The sequence below is a fragment of the Gordionus sp. m RMFG-2023 genome, chromosome 2, assembly GCF_954871325.1.
Source record: "Gordionus sp. m RMFG-2023 chromosome 2, tfGorSpeb1-WG-v2, whole genome shotgun sequence".
NCBI classification, from domain to species: Eukaryota; Metazoa; Nematomorpha; class Gordioida; order Chordodea; family Parachordodidae; genus Gordionus; species Gordionus sp. m RMFG-2023.
Window position 1 is genome coordinate 23,083,462 of NC_088776.1, and position 19,300 is coordinate 23,102,761.

The following is a 19,300-nucleotide window of genomic DNA, read 5'->3' on the forward strand; positions in this document are numbered from 1 at the left end:
TTTCAAATTTAGTCAGAAGATGTATTTGTATATATACTATCTACCATATACTCATTTAGTATTGAGATCAATATTCAAAAGATATTGACCAAAAGGGATTGTTTTGCCCATATTCACCAATTATAATTTTTAGTAAGTACTATATTTCAAATTTCTCAATGTTTAAGTTACTGATTAAATCTCGTCTGCGGTTTCTAGCTTATCTAGAAAATATTCTAGAATCATTTAAGCCAATTCACTATCGCTAAGGCTATATGGCAAGGGGTAAAATATTATATTTGCGAAGCAATAATTTCCCAGGGTAACGACCCCCAAAGTATTTTAAGTTGGTTTCGGTATATAGAATCTACCCATTAAATCTTGATAGATTTGTCGATTATATTTGTAATGATCGTTGGATGACGTTATTCCAAATAATACTTAAATAGTTGATGCGTTGGATGACGTTATTCTTAATAATACTCAAAATGTTGATGCGTTGGATGACGTTATTCCTAATAATACTCAAAACATCGATGCGTTGGATGACGTTATTTCTAATACTCAAAACGTTGATGTAAGTTTCCAAACAATGAGTCAATAGCCGACTTATTTTTTTTAATCAAGATAGGACAGCAAACACTTCTGCCATGGGAGAAGGGGACGCTAGATCGTCAATGGGATATAATAGGAGTAGAAAGAGGTAGGAGGAAATAGGCATTGGAGAAGGAGGTATGGTTTTTTAAAGCTAATTTTGATGAATTGCCAAAATATAATTCGGGGGTAGGTCAAAATTTTGTAAATATATTATGACTGGTGACTAAAAAATTGGCAATTATTAATAATTTTATGCACAAAAATTATGTTATAAAATTAAGTGTATATAACCGGCTTATAACCCCGAGGTTAAGGATAGTTTTCGCGAAAAGTTTGGTTAAATATGTATAGTAAAAAATTTGTATAAAAATATAATTGAACATTTAAAAAGAATATATATTCATAAGAATTACTTATTAGAAAATAATGGCACAATTTCTAAAATATAAATTATATTTAAAAATTTTAATACACAAAAATATTCTTAAGAAATATTGCATATAAATTGCCAAGGTATTTATAAAAATATATATGCAATCTCCTTTGTAATTGAACTAATTATTTTTAATGATTTCATAAGTAATGGGTATCATTCTATTTTCTGAAATCACTTCCTATATAATTTCGATTCTTCAAGAAGTCGATGTCCTTTCATTTATGCAATTGCTAATGGATATTGTGGTCAAAATATATAATAATTGTATATCAGGAAAACACTATTTTTCAAGAACTATTAGGAATCTTTCATTTATTTGACTTAAAAAACTTGACTTGTCCAATATTTAAAAAGTGATGAATTAATTTTTCCAGCCTGGGTCTAAAACTACTTTTGGCTACTACTTTAGTAAAGGTGGATTGCAGAGGTCCTCGAGATTTCTGCAAAAATTAAGAGTTTGTCTCTTCTGGCGAAATCTCAAGGATTATGTATATTTTTTGCTTATATTGATTTTAGTTTTTTTTTTCAAAATCGATTGAATCAAGGTTTTTAACAAGATTAAAAAATGGGAATGAGATTATGAGAATTTTTTATAATATTCTTCCACTGCTCCGATAATATTTGAACGACGAGTATCTTGATGCGGGTATAGGTATGCAAATGTCAAATTCATATAGATCTACTTTGACTTTGAACTCAACAATGCAATATTTTATTCTATTTTTATAAATTAAATAATTTGTTAATATGATTTAAGGTAGAGAAATAAAGTTCTCCTATCGAGTATAGTAAGGCGTCTTTTTCTGAAGAGAAGTCGTTACTACCATTTCACTAAGCGAACTTATAATATTAACTCCTCTAATTCCATAAAATCAGTTATTACGTTGTGGAAGCGTTTTAAAATATTCTAATTATCTATATCTTTAAATTAAGAAGCGTGTGGGGGGGGGGGGGGTGTTATTCCTTTGCCCTCTCCCTATGGCTATGCACCTAATTATAATATGGATATTATTTGTTTTGCTATATATTTATATTCATAATTTGACATTATGCTATCTATCCTATATCATTAATAAGTGGTCATTCATGGGTGTTTCTGTTAATTAGGGGTAAATATTAATTATGACGGAATGGAAGGATCTACAAATGTAAATTTATAACATGTTACAAAAAGATACAACTTAAAGATTTTTTATTGCTAATGCTCTCCTTAGAATTTTGATATGTTAATTTTATAGAAATTGAAATAAACTTTTTATTATTATGCATTTATAATTATAATTTAGATTTCTGAGTATTTTTTATGGAAGATCACTTTTTTTATAAATATAGAAAGAATTGCTAAGATTCTTTAATGTGAGGATTTCACTTTTTATTTATAAATTCAATATTAAAGTATACTCATCCGATTTTGAATATCACAATTTGTCTAAACTATAAATTGCAAAAGTATCCCTCTAATTATGCCTAGAGAGGTAGTATTATATTTAGTTACAATAAATATTGATCAATTATCGTTAAGTAATATTCTATAAAAAGTGGGGTATCAATATTGAAATTCTTCTATATTGTTGTATTTAAACTTTTATAATGATCATTTAAAAGCATTTTTTTTAAATTTATCAAATCAACCCTGGATTATACAATACTATTACATTAAACGAGTTAATTTATATATTATATGCTGTATATTAATTATAAGATCTGTTTTATTAATATAAAACATTAACTTACTGACTAGCATGTTTTATTATCTCATAATAATCGAAGCTTTTAAGATTATGATAAGTATAAGTGCGATAAGTACTTGAAAATATGATTGTCTATTATTACTCATTTATTTTATATAATATGATTCTATTAACTCTTATAATATTAATGAATAAATCCTTATATTTTATTTTATCATAAATAATATTGTATAATATTCCGTCCAAACATTTAATTTAACTGTTAAATTTTTAAATATAACAACCTATTACTGGTTGTGCATAATTGCACTTCTTACACTACATTATATCTCTCTTTTTTAAAAAAATATAGCATAAAACTAAAATAAAAATATAATACTACTTATGTTAAATAAATATTTTTAATCATATTATAAAAAAAATAAAATATGCTCCGTTAGTAATAGCTCTCAAATATGGCCTAATTTGACTCTTTTTTTAAAAAAAAATATCATTCTTTATATTATATCCCATATCATATTTGCATTCGACGTTATGGAATGTAAATTAATTTTTTCCAAATATAGATTTCTGAATATTAACGGTCAACATTTCGATTAATCCTATTATAATTTCTAAAATAATTGATTGAATAAATATTCTTTACCCATTTATAGTTTTTAATATAATAATAAATTCTAGTGGAGCTATTAGCCAAGAAGTCAATTTTATTTAAGATTGAATTTTAATTTTAAGAGATAAGCTATAAAAAAAATTAAGATCTTGAAATTTCAAATATTTTCTTACCAATTATGTAAAACTAAAATTTTAACTTTAAACAATGTTTCACTTTTCACAAAATTGAATATTCTTATATTGAAATAATGTCTATTTATAAACATTTTTATATAATTGTTATATTATATTTTTTAAATTCAATGTTAAAAGTTGAAAATTAGGATTAAACTTGATTTGACACATTATTCGTTCACATTGTTATATAATAATATTCTTGAGTAGAATGTATTATTATGATTGTTTCATTGCTATGATTTAACATTGCACAAAATGAACAATAAAATATAGAATATAAAAATAATCGGATAAAATTGGAATTCTTATGCAAAAATATTTGAATCTAATAAACTTCAAATAAATGTCATAATTAATCATCATCGTATTATAATATATTTTTATATTTTAAGGCGTCACCTTAGTCAGCCCCTAGTTAAATATCTTATAATTTTTACGGAAAAATATTATATAAATGAATTAATTAAATTGATTTTTAAGGTTGATTTTGAAAAAATATTCAACAAAACTTATTCTCAATTTTTAGTCAAATCACATTAATTAATAATCTTGCAATTACTGGTGTGTATAAAGTAACATAAATGATAATGTGTAAATAAACTTTATAAAATACAAAAACCTATTGACCTGATGATTTACATAGGTTTGATTTTATATTAGATCATTGAAAATATTTTTTTATTTGAGCGAGCCCTTATTTCGAGAACACCTTAATCACCGAAGCTCTTTAGTATCTTGTAAATAATAAGCTCCAGCATCCCATTTTATAGGTTTATATTTCATGTTTATTATATAAAGTGGCGGTTCAATATCTAATTCAAATATTTCTTATGAATTTTATATTAATTAAAATAAAAATATTTATATATTATCATAATTTTTTTCATTATAAATTTTCTTAAAAAGCTTATGATTAATTTTAATTAATATTCGTATTATTATATATTTTTTCATTTTGTTATAATAAGCTAAATCTATACTATTATTACTATATATTTTACTATAATATTACTATTATATACTTTTAAATAAGCTGACAATATTTTATATTTTTCTTAAATTTTTTTAGTTAAATATTTATTATATATATAATAATATGCATTATTTAATAATTTTAATATATATTTATGAATCCAGCCAGAAATTTTAATTCAATATTTTTGACATTTAAAAATTTGCCCATAAGAAATTTCACTATTATAAAAGATTATATGAGGCATATAGGATTAGAAATGCTATACAGAATCTACTAGTCTATATATTTCATTTTTTATAATAAGACATTATAAATATATAATATAAATAAATTAGTAATACTAGTACTAATAAATACGTATATGTATATTGGGAGGTATAAGCTTTACGATTTTATAATACCATGTGGTTTCCGTTTAAAATTTAATAATGTATTGTTTTTTGACATTTTTTATTACCAAAAAACCAATTTTATTTGTTTTTTCGAGTGTTTTTATGTGATTATTTGCTAATAATTTATTAACATGTAATATTCAGCGCGTATAAATATAAAATTTTAATTGTAAATTTTTTTCTCTTTACAAAATGTTCAAATAAAAAGTATAAACGAATATAAATTAATATACTAAAATAGTTCCTCGTTTGTTAAAAGTTGGTTTTAATTTTAGAGAAAAACAACTTATAAAATTATAATAAAATTACGGCTTTTGATGTGAAAGTATAAAAAACATTTTTAAAATTTATTGTTTGATTTCCCAAATTTCATGTTTTTTTTACATAACGGTTTTTATAAAAATTCAATGATATTGAAACTGATTCATCAAAATTGTTTTTCACAATTCACATTTCCAGTTTCACACTTATTATATTTCTAAAATGATTTTTTATAAAAATTAATCAATTTTTAAGAATGTTATTAATTAATTTTTTTTTAAATTTAAATATATTATTACAATATTAAATACATTAATCATTATTTTTTAGCTTTAAATTTTTAATATTAAAATAATGGCAATTATATATTATAATGAATATGAATTTAAAAAAATATACTTATAAGCTGGTAGGTGAGAATATAAAAATTCTAGGCTTAATATAAAAAAATGGCAACTTGATGTTTAGTTCTCTCTCCAAGAAATAGCTATAAAGCATTACATAAAATGTATATTATCCTAGATGTCAATGATAATAGATAGGTATATAAACATTAAGGGCATACGATAAAAAAAATTGTGTGTTTTTATGGTGATTGGAGCTATTTGGAAACCGGGGCTAAATGATAGGCGGGGTAAAAAGGCAAACAGTTATAATTTTTCTAAACTTAGAGCGAATTGTGTAAAATCTAGTCAAAAGATATATCACGTGATACTGATCAAAAACGATATTTTTGCTTATGCTTTGAGGCAAGATTACTCTTTCGAATTCTATTAAATTTATAGAATATATTCCTCAATATTTAAGCTACCGAATAAACTTAACCAAGGTTTTTATAATTTATCTAAAAATATTTGAAAGAGCTATTTAAGAGAGTTCACTACCCCTGGGGTCTTACAAGGGGTAATTGACAAATTTGTGAAGCAAGAAAATTTCCAGGACAATGACCTCACAAAATATAGTAGGTTTTTGAACACCAAACTTTGATATTTTACAAATTCTGATTATATTTGTAATGAAAGCTAGAGACCGTGGCGTATTTGAGAGAATCGTGGTCCTGGATAGAACGGAAACCAAATTTTTCCATTAATTTTGATAACTCCTTTTTTATGCTTATCTTGGATTTTTATTTCCTTTTTTGATAATCTTAGATTTGCCTTTTTTTGCTAATTTAAATTTGTATTTCGCTTTTTTCCAATTTTGGATTTGCATTTCTTTTTTTGTTAATTTTTTTCTTTCTTTTGCTAATTTAAAATTTTCTCCTTTGAACGAGACCTTAAATAAAATCCTATAAAACTATTTATGACTTTAGTCCTAATGACCTAAAGCACTTATGTAACTCTAGAAACGTCAAAAGGGTCTAGCGGACTCATAATCTATATCTAATCATAACATTGATCAGTGGCGTACCTAGGATTTTACTTTTATCGGGGGGGGGGGGTGATTAATTTAGTTTTTTCTAAATATGTTTTTTACTTTTGGATGTATTTTTGCTCAAAACATATTATATCCAGACCTGTGCACTGCCCCGCCACAGCTTAACTTTTTTAGACATTTCACTGTGCCGTCGACCCATCGATTTTTTTAATCGGCGGAGGCTTGGCGCATATCTATAAATATCTTTGAATAGAACACAAAAACTTGTGCAAAAATATTTATAATAAATTAAAAGTTATACTAGTATTAATATCATTTATGTTTTTTATAATGTAAGCTAAAATATGACCTATTAGAACACCACACATGTTGAAGCTGACGTGTTGGCATTCTAGAATCGCAAAGAGCTTGAATCGCCCAATTTAGAAATACTTTCTAGGAAAATAATTTGTCTTACTGAACATATTTTCTCTGTTGCTGGTTTGATATCGAATTCAAAAAATCTTCAATATCTCCAAACAATTTTGATAAAATTATATTTATACATGATAATTACAATGATATTTCTGATATGAATTTATAAATCAATTTGTATATCTAAATTTATATTTTTGTAATATGCATTTATGAATCCATCCATTATAATATTCCCTTTTTTAAATAATGTGCAACCAATATTATCAAATAACATGGCTTTTACTTAATCTTACAAAGCGCTATCCATATTAATGGTAGGGAGCCCGGTTTTATTTATTTTGTAGTCTAATAACATAGCTTTCTAATGGTACTTAGTTTAATCGTGTAAAATGTGAGAAAATTTTATTGCAAAAGAGCAAAACACGTGCCATATTACCCCTGTCTCCCAGATTACAATTAGTTGACCTTCGTAGCACAAGTGAAATTTTATAGACCCCACGTTTTTATAACGTAAAATCCATTAGAAATTATCATTCGAAATTCAGTAGCTTAATATTTTTAGGTAAAGTAAATATGTGAAAAATAATTATATTTATTACTCCGTAGTTTATAAATATGTTTGAGGTTTCCATTCCTACCTATATTAGTATTATTTTATGCAATTAGTTAGTGTCAATGCTATTTTTTTTTGAATTTTAATTCATTTTTGAGAGCTTCTTTATTTCAAAAATATAATTGTTCTTTAAATATATTCCAACATGTTTGAGACCCTATAAATTTAAGACAGTTTTGCCGTTAACTTTTGAGTCAATTATAATTTATTTTGTATAAACTCTATGGAAAAACGAATATTAAAAGTAATTCAAATATTAATAACAAAGTTTTCTAAAATTCATAGAACATACTGAAATACATTTTCAGTAAAATTTATTTTTTTTAATTTAAAAACAAGTTTAAAAATAATTTAAAATTAAAAAAATAACCCATTAAGGAAAAAACATATTTACGCTAAAATATACAATATTATATGAATATTTGAAGCTTAAAAAAACATTCTACATCATCTTATTTATCCTAATAATTATCTCCATAAACGGCCATTTTTCACTTAAAACTTAAAATTTTTTAAGAAACCCTTGGACTCAAAATCAGATTTTTAACCAATGGAGCCTAGGGAATTCTTTTTTAGACAGAAAAACTTAAAATATTCCGACGTAACTACGGCTCCTTTTGGGAACGCAAAATAGTAGCTATTTTTGAATTAAATATAATATATAAATTATTTTAGATATATTTTTATTTTTATAGCTTTTAAATAGTTTTATATTAACCATGTATAAGTGGGCGTTTCAAAACAAAGCCTTCTATCAGTATTTGGCACATAAAATTTTGTGTCAATTTTATATTTTGGCAAAACTGTCAAAAAAATCTTTTTTAATGATCAAACTTTTATTATATAAAAATAATATTCATACTAATTTAAAATTAAAAAATAATACAAATATAAAAACGGTCATTCAATAAAAACTGATATGGGACTACGTTCCCGAAAAAGAAGAATAATCATATTTTAAAATAATATACATTTTTTATCAAAATAAAGTTTTTTAGGTCTGATGTAATGACTCTCTTTTTGCCTACTATATTTTTCAAAAAATTTCAAGTTCCGCTTGACATATGTCTGAGAAAAGAGATTGTAAAAAAACATAATTTGTTGTTTTTAATATTTTTTTCTCGGGTATATGGATCGGATTTGTCTCTACATTTTTGGAAAGGAAGAGACGCCCGTGAAGCCTTAAATTAAAAATTAACCTAAAGATTAAGGTACTGATTTTAAACTACTGACCTTAGTTAATCATCTGATGATATATTAGCAGTCTCGGATGTTTGTTATTCGGGCCGTCGTGAATTAATCTCTGCATGTCTTGCATGCCTGCCGACTATATATACACAACTAAAACCATGGCTTCCTTTGGAATTCAACCGACATTTTACATTTTATGCAAGTTGAACGATGTTATATCTAATTCGGTAGCCTATGACAACTCTTAATTGTTCATCTGATAAGAGGTTACCTATTACGGCTTGATAATGCTTTCAACCATTCATAACATTAATACAATCAGCATTTTGTATTAGTTGAGAGTTTTAAAAATTATTTAACTAAAGGTTCAAAAATTAACAGATGTGTTAAAACTGTATAAAACAGTCTCTGTTAAGGTTAAAGAATTCCAAGCGGTCAAGACCAAATTTTAAAAGTTATTTATGGAAGTAATCGGGATGCCAAAAATGAAGAATGAGATAGATATAAGGTTCAATGGATTTAAATCTAAACCTCTCATTATTGTGAGAACTTCCAATTAAAATCTTCCAATTTAATATTTAAAATATTTTCTAATATATTTCTAAAAAATTCAAGAAACGATTAATAATTTCATTAATTTTTGCACATCATAAGTTTATTTTTTTATGTATTTCATATAATCCCAAAATTTAAAAAAAATATAAATAAAAATATCTAAAATTTTTCTTAAAAATAAATTACTTACAACCACTAAAAATAGTTATTTAATATATGTTTAAAATATAAAAACTTAATTTACATAGCACACCTATCTCGAGTCCGTATAATGTCACCTTTCTATAGTATTATTTTCCGCCTTGATATGAAAGGTTTATAGAATTACGTTCACTTTGTATAATTTTTATATAAATATTGGGTTCCTTTACCCATAAATGTATCCAGGATTTTTTTAATGATGGGGGGAAGATTTTAATTGACTTTTTTACCATAAATTTTATTAGAATGTAAGCCCTTTTTTGAAAATCTCTGGCTGAATTAGATTTTTTTTAAAAAATGATTTTGGTGTACTTCTTTCTTAAACATTTTAATTATACTCTTTATTGAAAATATTAATAACATTCATTAAAAAATTTTTTTTATAATGACATTTTACTTGTATTCATTTTTTTGGGAGTTTAGGGGGGGGGGGAGGGATTTAGCTCAAAATCATATTTATCAAGACTGGAAAATTCGGAGCCTTTCTGCTATGTCTTTGAAAGCGCTCTTCATAATTTTTTTTAACCCAACATACTAGAAAAGTAGAATTTTTCCCAGCCAACCCAATCCAGAAATTTCTCAAAAAAAATCCCACTTACCTCGACCCGAAAAACAAATTGTAATAAAAATTTACCATATATTTTATTTATTTTTTAGTATATATATATCTAAAAATAAACAGTGACAAAATAATATATAATCAAACATAATTTTTTGATATCACTGATTGAAATCGATAACAAAAATATCTACAGACCAAAACCGACCCATTTGAAAAATTTAACATCCCAACTCGACCCATTCCGAAATAAAAGTTATTTACAATAATCCGACAATCAATATCTATATATTTTGAATAAATATCATATACCCACCCTTAAAAAAATTGCTTTTAATTTAGATTTAAAAAAAATTAAATATTTTACATGGCATTTAAAAATTTTGATTGACATTTTTTTATTTGAAAAATCGACATTTTTGAACCCAAACCGCCCTTATTTTTGCCAAACCCACCTCCATACCGAGTTCAAAATTTTGTTTTTCGAATTCAGAGCCTGGCTAATTTTGTTTGATGATTATCTCTTATGATACATATTTATCAACCACTTATTACATTTCAAATCCGCTTATTTTAAAGAGGAACAAAAGTTATGAGAGCCTCCTAACAATGTTTTTTTCCCTTTTTAAATCTTATATCATTTATTAAGTCTCTCCTGCCTTATATTTTCTTTATTTTTAGCTTTTTTTAGCCACATAGTATTTTCAAACACTATAGTATATTTTTCCAAACACATATTGGGCTTTTTCAATCTTGTTAATCTAAATTCATAATGTAATAATTCATAATATATAACGATATTTCAATCATAATTAACATATTTTTTAAAAAAGGCGCTCAATAATCTGGTTAAGAGGAAACTTTTTTAAAAATAAATATCACTATATGTTCGAAAAAGGACATTGTGGAAATAAAAATGCTTTATTATATTAATATAAAAATTTTTTAATATAATTTTAATATATATATATAATATTTCTATTTGTCTTTATAGTATGATTACTCATTTTACTTTATTGTTAATATCATACTAATGTTTAACATAAGTGTGCTTGGGGAAGAGGAATTATAAAAATTGCGCCTGAGATTAAAGTGCATTACTTGAAGAATGCGGGGAATTTACTAAAATTTTGTTTGAAATCGAATTTCTTTTTATTAGTTTATCAATTTTCGCAATGGTAAAATTTGGGAAATTAATGAAGAATATCGCTTATAATTAAATTTTCTTTCCAAGATTTCTTGCTCAATTGCTTATTTAAGAAGCTTCTAGTAATTCATTTTTAATCTGAAAATTCTTGAAAAATTTATATATGAAAAGAGTAGGCATATTTTATCGACATAACATCCTAGAGCCCTTTCCTCAGCCAATATTCCATTTGCATTGGAAACCGTAGGTCGTAATTTTTGAAAAATATTAGGCCAGGTGGAATGTTGTTCATACCATGGAGCAGCGGAATTCCACTTTGCACTATCCTTTAGCTTCAATTCTTTGTTAGATCGGAAATTAGAAAAATAATAAATATAATATCATTTCTAATATCACTTTAATCCCCATTGTTTCCGACACAAGCGGTACTTTTGGATCGAGAGCCTGAGGTTTCTTCGAAGCACTCAGTAAAGAATGTGCTTAATTTTGCGTGATCTCCTTAAGATTTTTTTTTACCTAGGGCAACGGATATGTAAGTCACACTTTATATCAAAGCGCGGTGCTGTTACCTAGAGGCACCTTCTCACTTTTTCTAAGCATATTTTTTATTATAAAATTTTTATCTAATTTTTTTTATAATTTCTTTTTTAAAATACATTTTATTTTGATGGTTTATATAATACTATATTTTTAATAAATTGAAATCGTTTTTAAATAAAGAAAAAATTTATACATGTGGCCCGGATATGAAAAAAAATCCATTTCCAATCCCAGGCCGAAATTTTTAAAAATATTTTGACCTAACTTGGATTTTTATTTTTAATTATTTTTACATCCCCAGCTCGAAATTTATAAAATTTAGTGATTTGGAATAACCTTGGTTCAGTTTATAAAATTGTTTCAAAGGGAAATTAAAAATATAGGCAGTAAATGAATTATAAACGCTCCATTCTAAAATTGCCGACATTCTCCCACTGATTAATTGATATAATTCTTTTTTTGAATTTTAAAATCGGCCCGGTCGAATTCTTAAAGTCATATCATTTTTTGGCCCACTCCGGGACGGATACGGAGTCGAGCTTGCAGGTCTCTGGATCAATATACTAGATTCTTGTTCCTTAATATTTGCTGCTTTTGTATATGTGAAGCCATATGATGAATTAGATGTGACTTCATAATGATATAATTTAATTAGAAAATTAAATTTAAAGATTTTAAAATTTATTCTTGTAAAAATACAAATTCCCATTATAATTTATTAATTTATATTTTACTTTCCTTAAGACTCCAAATTTTTAAAATCTATAAGCCTTGTGGGACTTCTTCTTATCAATCTTATTGACCAGTCTGCTCCTGGGTATGTCAAATATTTGATCCAGTTATAAATTTAACACTACAATATTTAATTGTCCCAATATAGATTTTAATATTGTTGATGTATATTCCATACCCAAAAACATTTCAAAATAATTAACGATTAAAAATTAATTTTTATGATATAAAACTTTGATGTCAAATTTCAAAAAATTATAGACATTTTTATAAAATAGGTTTTTATGTTGCGTCAATGTGTTTTTTCGGTAATATTTTTACAACTTTAAATCATTTTTTATGCACATTTTTAATTAAAAATTTTAAAATCTGACTTTACCTGAAATATATTCTATCATGTTTGGAATACCTATCTTATGAATTGTAGACACTTTTGTTGGTTCCTTTGAGTTATTTATAATTTATATAAAAAATATATGAAAATTTAAAATTATATTAAGCTTAAAAGTTCATAGAAAAATTGTTTGAAATTCATAGGGAAGGTATTCGGCATGCATTTCCGGTAAAATCAGATTTTTAAATCTTAAAAAACCCGCTTAAAAAACTATTTAAAGTTTAAAAAATACACATTGCCGGAAAAACACATTGACGCTAACATATATAAACCCCTTGGCAAAAAATATTTTTTGGATAATTTTATATGTTAATTTATTGTTTAAAATCTATATGAATTCTATTAAATACTATGTGAAAAAAGAGACAAGATTATAATTTATATTAAGTTTAAAAAATATTATAATTTAAAGTAGAGCCAGCCCTTTTTTATAATCTGAGAAAGTTTTACGAAACATTCATAGTGTCTATATATATTGTTTTAATCATGATTAATAAATATAGTGCTAATGGGGCATGGGAAACCAGGGTACTTTGTAACACTATTATATCATTATATATATTTTTTCATATGTATTTTATTTTTGGTTTTGTGAATTATATTTATATCAAATTTGGATATTATATAAAATTAAAAAACTAAGTATTTTATATGTCCAAAATATTTATATAATAATTAAAATTATGTTTTAACACTTGGCTAAATTTTATTGTATAGTTATAATTTAAACAATATAAAATATTAAAATAACCTAAAAGTAATATCTAATAATAATTTATGGAGAATATTAAAACACACTCCAATTAATTTACATTAAAGAAACGTCGCATTCAATTCCTAGCTCACAACATAAAGAACTCGGATCAAAATCTAGTTCATGACGCCATTACATGGCTCTACACTTATAATAGGAAAGAATACACAAAATATAAATCTTTATGGTATTATAAAACCATAAAAGATATTATGGAACTAAACTTAAACATGAAACAATTTATCAAGTTAGATTGAAATAATATCTAGGTATAATAAATATTCTCATAAAACTTTCCCAATTATAGAAGAGTGTTTAAACTTTGCTATAAAATTTAATTTACATATAAATTATTATATATTTTAATAAAAATTAAAATTCTTTCATGTAAAAATCTTTTGAAAATTTTATCAAAATTATATTTCTTAAATATAATTTTTAGTAATTAAATATTTCAAAAGATTTTTTGTCTATAGATGTAAACTTATAAAAACTATATTAAGATAAAATTTTAACCTTCTGGTGTATTTAAAATGAGATTAAGTGGTTTGCCAAGCCCTGGGGTTTACCTAACCCCAGCCTCCCCTACAAGAATAAAATTTGAAAGGACCCGGGTCCAGGGTTCGGGTTCAGGGAACATAAAAATAATGACTCAAAATAATATTTTTTTAAATTCATTTTTTATTATACTTCAATATATACATCATCATAATTTACAATTGGAAAATTTAAAAATGAAATAATTTACATTTTAAATGATTTATTCTCGCACAATCATAATATCTTCTAAAATATCATCCTTGAGAATTCCACGTAAAGTAGACAATATATATTTCAAAGATGAAAATTCACGTTCTACCCTTACCTAAATTAGTTATCTTTATAGTACATAAATTATTGTACTTGTGTCGCCGGTGCAGCCATGACGATTTTAGACAAGATACATAATTCCGGATATATTGAAGAATTTTCTTCCCAGAATATTAAAATATTTGTATCCATATTTATTCTCTTAATTTCTGAGAACTTTTCTATTAAAATGCAATATGCATTTTTTAATCCTCCTTTCTATCTGATGATAATTTAATTTTTTTTCTCTATCTAAAAGTAAAATTTCAAGATCATCAATGTAGCTTTCATTATCATCATTATCACTACAACCATTAGGTATTGTAGCCTCCAATATATTGTAAATAATGTAAGTTTTGCGTATGCCATAAATACTTAAGATGGTCTTTAGCATTTGTTTTTGCTCAATACTCAATAAAACTTGATATCGAGGGTCTAAATATATAGAAGCTTATACAACACTATTTTGCAAATATTGTTGCTCTCGAATTATCATGTTTTCTAATATTTCGTATAAAAAGGACTGTAAATTTTACTAAATCTAATCGGCATCTAATCCATATGCTATGAAATCAAATAAACATAATTGTTCTGATTGTAATCTTAATATTGTTATTTTTAAACAAACTAATACACTAGTAAGGTACTTTATTTGGCACCAATCATCTTCCGACAAAATGACTTAACATGCTCTTATAATAAAATCATTACAGAAATCTTTCAAACTTAATAATCGTTCTAGCATAATACAAATTGAGGACCAACGTGTTGTGCATTATCATTTAAATTAAAATATTATTACTTGTACTACAAAATAATTTACTTTCAAAATAATCAACGTATTCCTATTAATAAATTAACTAGTGTTGTTAAAGTAACTAGTTACCTTTTTTGCTAAAAAATAACTGTAACTAGTTATATTTTAAAAATTGTAACTAGTAACTGTAACTAGTTATATTTTTTGAAATGTAACTGCCAAAAGTAACTGGTTACTTCTAAAAATATGTATGTATATATTTAAATAATTTATTCAAAAAATTAATTTTATTTTTAATATGTGAATTGATCATTTATTAAAAGAATATTAAATTATAATTAATATACTATAACTTTATAAAAATATATAATTAAAAGAAGAGAAATAAAAAAAATAAAATAATATATTTTAAGTTTGGTCGGCGGGGCTTAATTACCCATGTATAGATATACAGTTGGATCAACAAATTTATTGATATTCTTTGTCGTAGGTAGAAGCCTTCTTTTGAATCACTTGTGATTAAACGTAACCTTTGCCCTATTATTTTGAATAATTTTAGGGCTTGGGGTCCAAATGATCCACAGGTGCCTGAGACTACCCGAACAAACAAAAGATTATTAAGGTGGCTATATTTATTTTTAGTATTTTCAGCTTTAGTGATGGAGTTAACATTGAAAGATCTGGCAAAACGATCTACACATGTTTAATCCCAAGCTTGTGGTAAACCTTGGTTCCAAGGGACTAGCTTTGTGCTAAATTGATTTTAAATTAAATTAAAAATTTTGTTTAAATGTCAGATTGTGTTCGCAAAGGATATGCCCAAATAAATTTTCTTTTCTTAAATTGTTACATTGCTGGATTTTATAATTTTGCAACCAAATTCAAGTAATAAACCTATTTTTTAATATTATATTTCCTTACAAATTTAGCACAATATTTTCGATATTTTTTGCCCTCAAGTTGATGTTGCATGCATATATAATTAAATAAAAAATAAATTATCTAATACCCTTCCCTTATTATTCTTATTATCACAATTTCTTGACTAAAAATATTCCAATATTATACAGTTCTATTTGAATTAACATTAAAAAATATATATTTGCAATAAGTTTAAAATAAATATTTGGAACAACTGTATATATAAATATCATATTTGTAAATATTAGAGTGAAATAATTAATAATTCTTAATACATAACCTGAAACCCATTTTTAGAATTAATAGAACATTTTAAAATTTATAAGAACCAGAAAGTAACTTATAATATAACTGTAACTAATAACTATTTACATTTATAAAAATGTAACTAGTAACTGTATCTAATTATATTTTTAACGATGTAACTAGTAGTAACTAGTTATGTTTCAAAAGTAACTTTAACAACACTAAAATTTACATAATAAAATATTATTACACTGGAAAATAATTTATGATATCAATCTCTATTTATAATGGAAGTCCAGGGAGAAAATTGTAAGAATAACGCGAAGAAAAAATAAATGATTCCACAAAAAAAGTTAATAAAATTTATATTATTTTTAAAAAAAATATTTTTATTTTTAAAAATATTTTATACCTAGAACCCTTGGACCCTCCACTTTTAAAAAAGGTCCGGGTTCAGCCAAAATACAAGGGTTCAAGGTCAGGATTCGGGTTCACATCCTTGGTGTTAGCTGGCCATAATATATTATTTAAGAATTTTATTATAAATATGAAATAATCAATATGAAATAGTTGTAAAAGACCTATGATAATATTTCTACAATTTTTAGTTATATAAAAATTTAATTATACACTAATTTAATTAGTATTAAAATTTCAATTTATCACCATCTATTTAATGATAATATTATAAATTAATATCTTAATTTTCTTTTTGCTAAGCATTCTAAAGCTTGTATCATTTGAAATTTCAGCAAATGTTGTTTTCGACGAGCTTTTCATTTTCATTTTAATATGAATATGTGAATGTGCGAATTGTGGCCAATCAATACATGGTCAAACAATACTCACCTCTTTATTATTATTAAGCGCCTTTATATATCTATTAAATAAAGCTTTTAGTCTAATTTTTTGTGTGAATAATGCTAAATGCATAAGGATATTATTTATATAAAATATTAGTAATCTAAATTAGTAATTTTTTAACCAAACTAAAAAATGTGTAGGTGATTTTTCCAGAAAGAGGTTCTAAAAACAGTTTATTTAAAATATTTTTTTATTGAATTGCTCTATTCAATAAATGAACTTAGATATGGTACATCTCATAAATATACACATTTTGATCAGTTTTGAGTGAAATTGGTCCAATAGATAAAAGACTAAAGGGTGGTGGCCAGTCTTCACACATGGCCATTTATAACACATTTCCCCTATATGAGTTAAATTTTCAGGCTTGCATAATATTATTTTGGTTATGATCTTTATCCGGCCGATTTCAAAAATCGACCCGAATCGGGCTTTTTAACAACACTAGTCCCAACAAGTTAAATTGTGTTATGCTATTGTAAGCGTTATATTAAGATAACGCTCTTGTAATTTTTGCATTTTAGTAACGAAGAGCTTCTGTAACCGTTATATTTGCTTGTGTAACGTTAATTTTGTTTTTCATTACTTTAGAAATAAAGCATTTTTTACTCTTTTTTAAAAAATATAAATAAATTTTTTTAATAAAAAAGGTATTAAATGTTTAAAATGGAATACCTTGTTATGCTTGCTAACGGAAAACAAAGAAACCAATTGAAAGAAGGAATATGATTTTTTTATTTTCAAATCTCTTCGTTGTGTGGTTTAGTCATTTCGTTTTCTATTTTCTTAAATCATGGCAACTATTTAAAAATTTATCATTTTAGCAGAAGATGAAAATTGGTCCATAAAATACCTTAAATCACATGCCCCAACCCTTTAACTAAAATATTTTTGCCCATCCGCCTTTGTTCAAATATTTAAGCCATTTCGTTCTTATTAAGGATTGGCGCTAAGAAATAATTTGTTTAATTAATTTGCTTTATAAAATACAATTTTCAAATTTTTAAAAATATACGTTTCAAAATATAATAATTAATTGCTGCTTTTTATATTAAAGTACATAATTTATAATTATATCATGGGTTAATGTTTTATCGACAAATATTGGTCTCTATTAATATACTTATATCTTGGTGAATTTGCATAGCATGTGTATCACGTTCATTGTACAAATAACCAAAATGATGCTTAAAAAATATTATTTATTTCCTAAATTATAATTGTATATTGAATAAATCATGTTTATCCTTTAGAATGGTAGATTATATATTATCTTCATGCCACATTTCCAGTTATAAAAGGTGACAATCAGATTCGCATAAAAGAGTCAGTCAATGTATCTATCGTTTATAGTAGATCGCTTAATATATCATTTTATATATAAAAGAAAATAAAATACAAGGCAAATCAAGACATCATACAACATCGTGATCATGCATATGATTATAAAACGCTTCATTTTATTTAACATATAAATAAATAAAAAATTAGGGTTTGCTAAGTTAGATACATTTATTGCCATTAATTTAAACCATATTTTTTTTTAAGAATTATATATCGATAAACTCATCAATTATTATAAATCGGAAATGAGCGTACGTATGATTTATAGAACGACAATTAAAACTAATTTGATAATCATGTGGCATTTTTAAAATATGTAAAATAGGATCAAATTTATACCAACAAATATAATGTAAAAGTAATCCTTTTTTTACAATAGGAAAAAAAACTAATCAATGTTTTTTCTTTTTTTCTTTCTTTCTATATTTCAATTTCGTCAAAATGATTTTAAAAAATTTATGATCAAATTTTATTATGGGCATATAAAGGCTTAAAAGAGCGACCAATCGAAGAAAATTGAAAATAAATACCTTCCTTATACTTTAATATTTTGAACTTATAAAATATTAATTATCTTTAATAAAAGAAATAATAATTTTTAAAAAAAATTAATTATAGTATAATATGTGGGAATAACAACATAGTGAGGATTCAGAATCTCCCAATTTTAAATAATCTACCAGGAATTTAAAAATAAAAAATTGATTTTGCCATA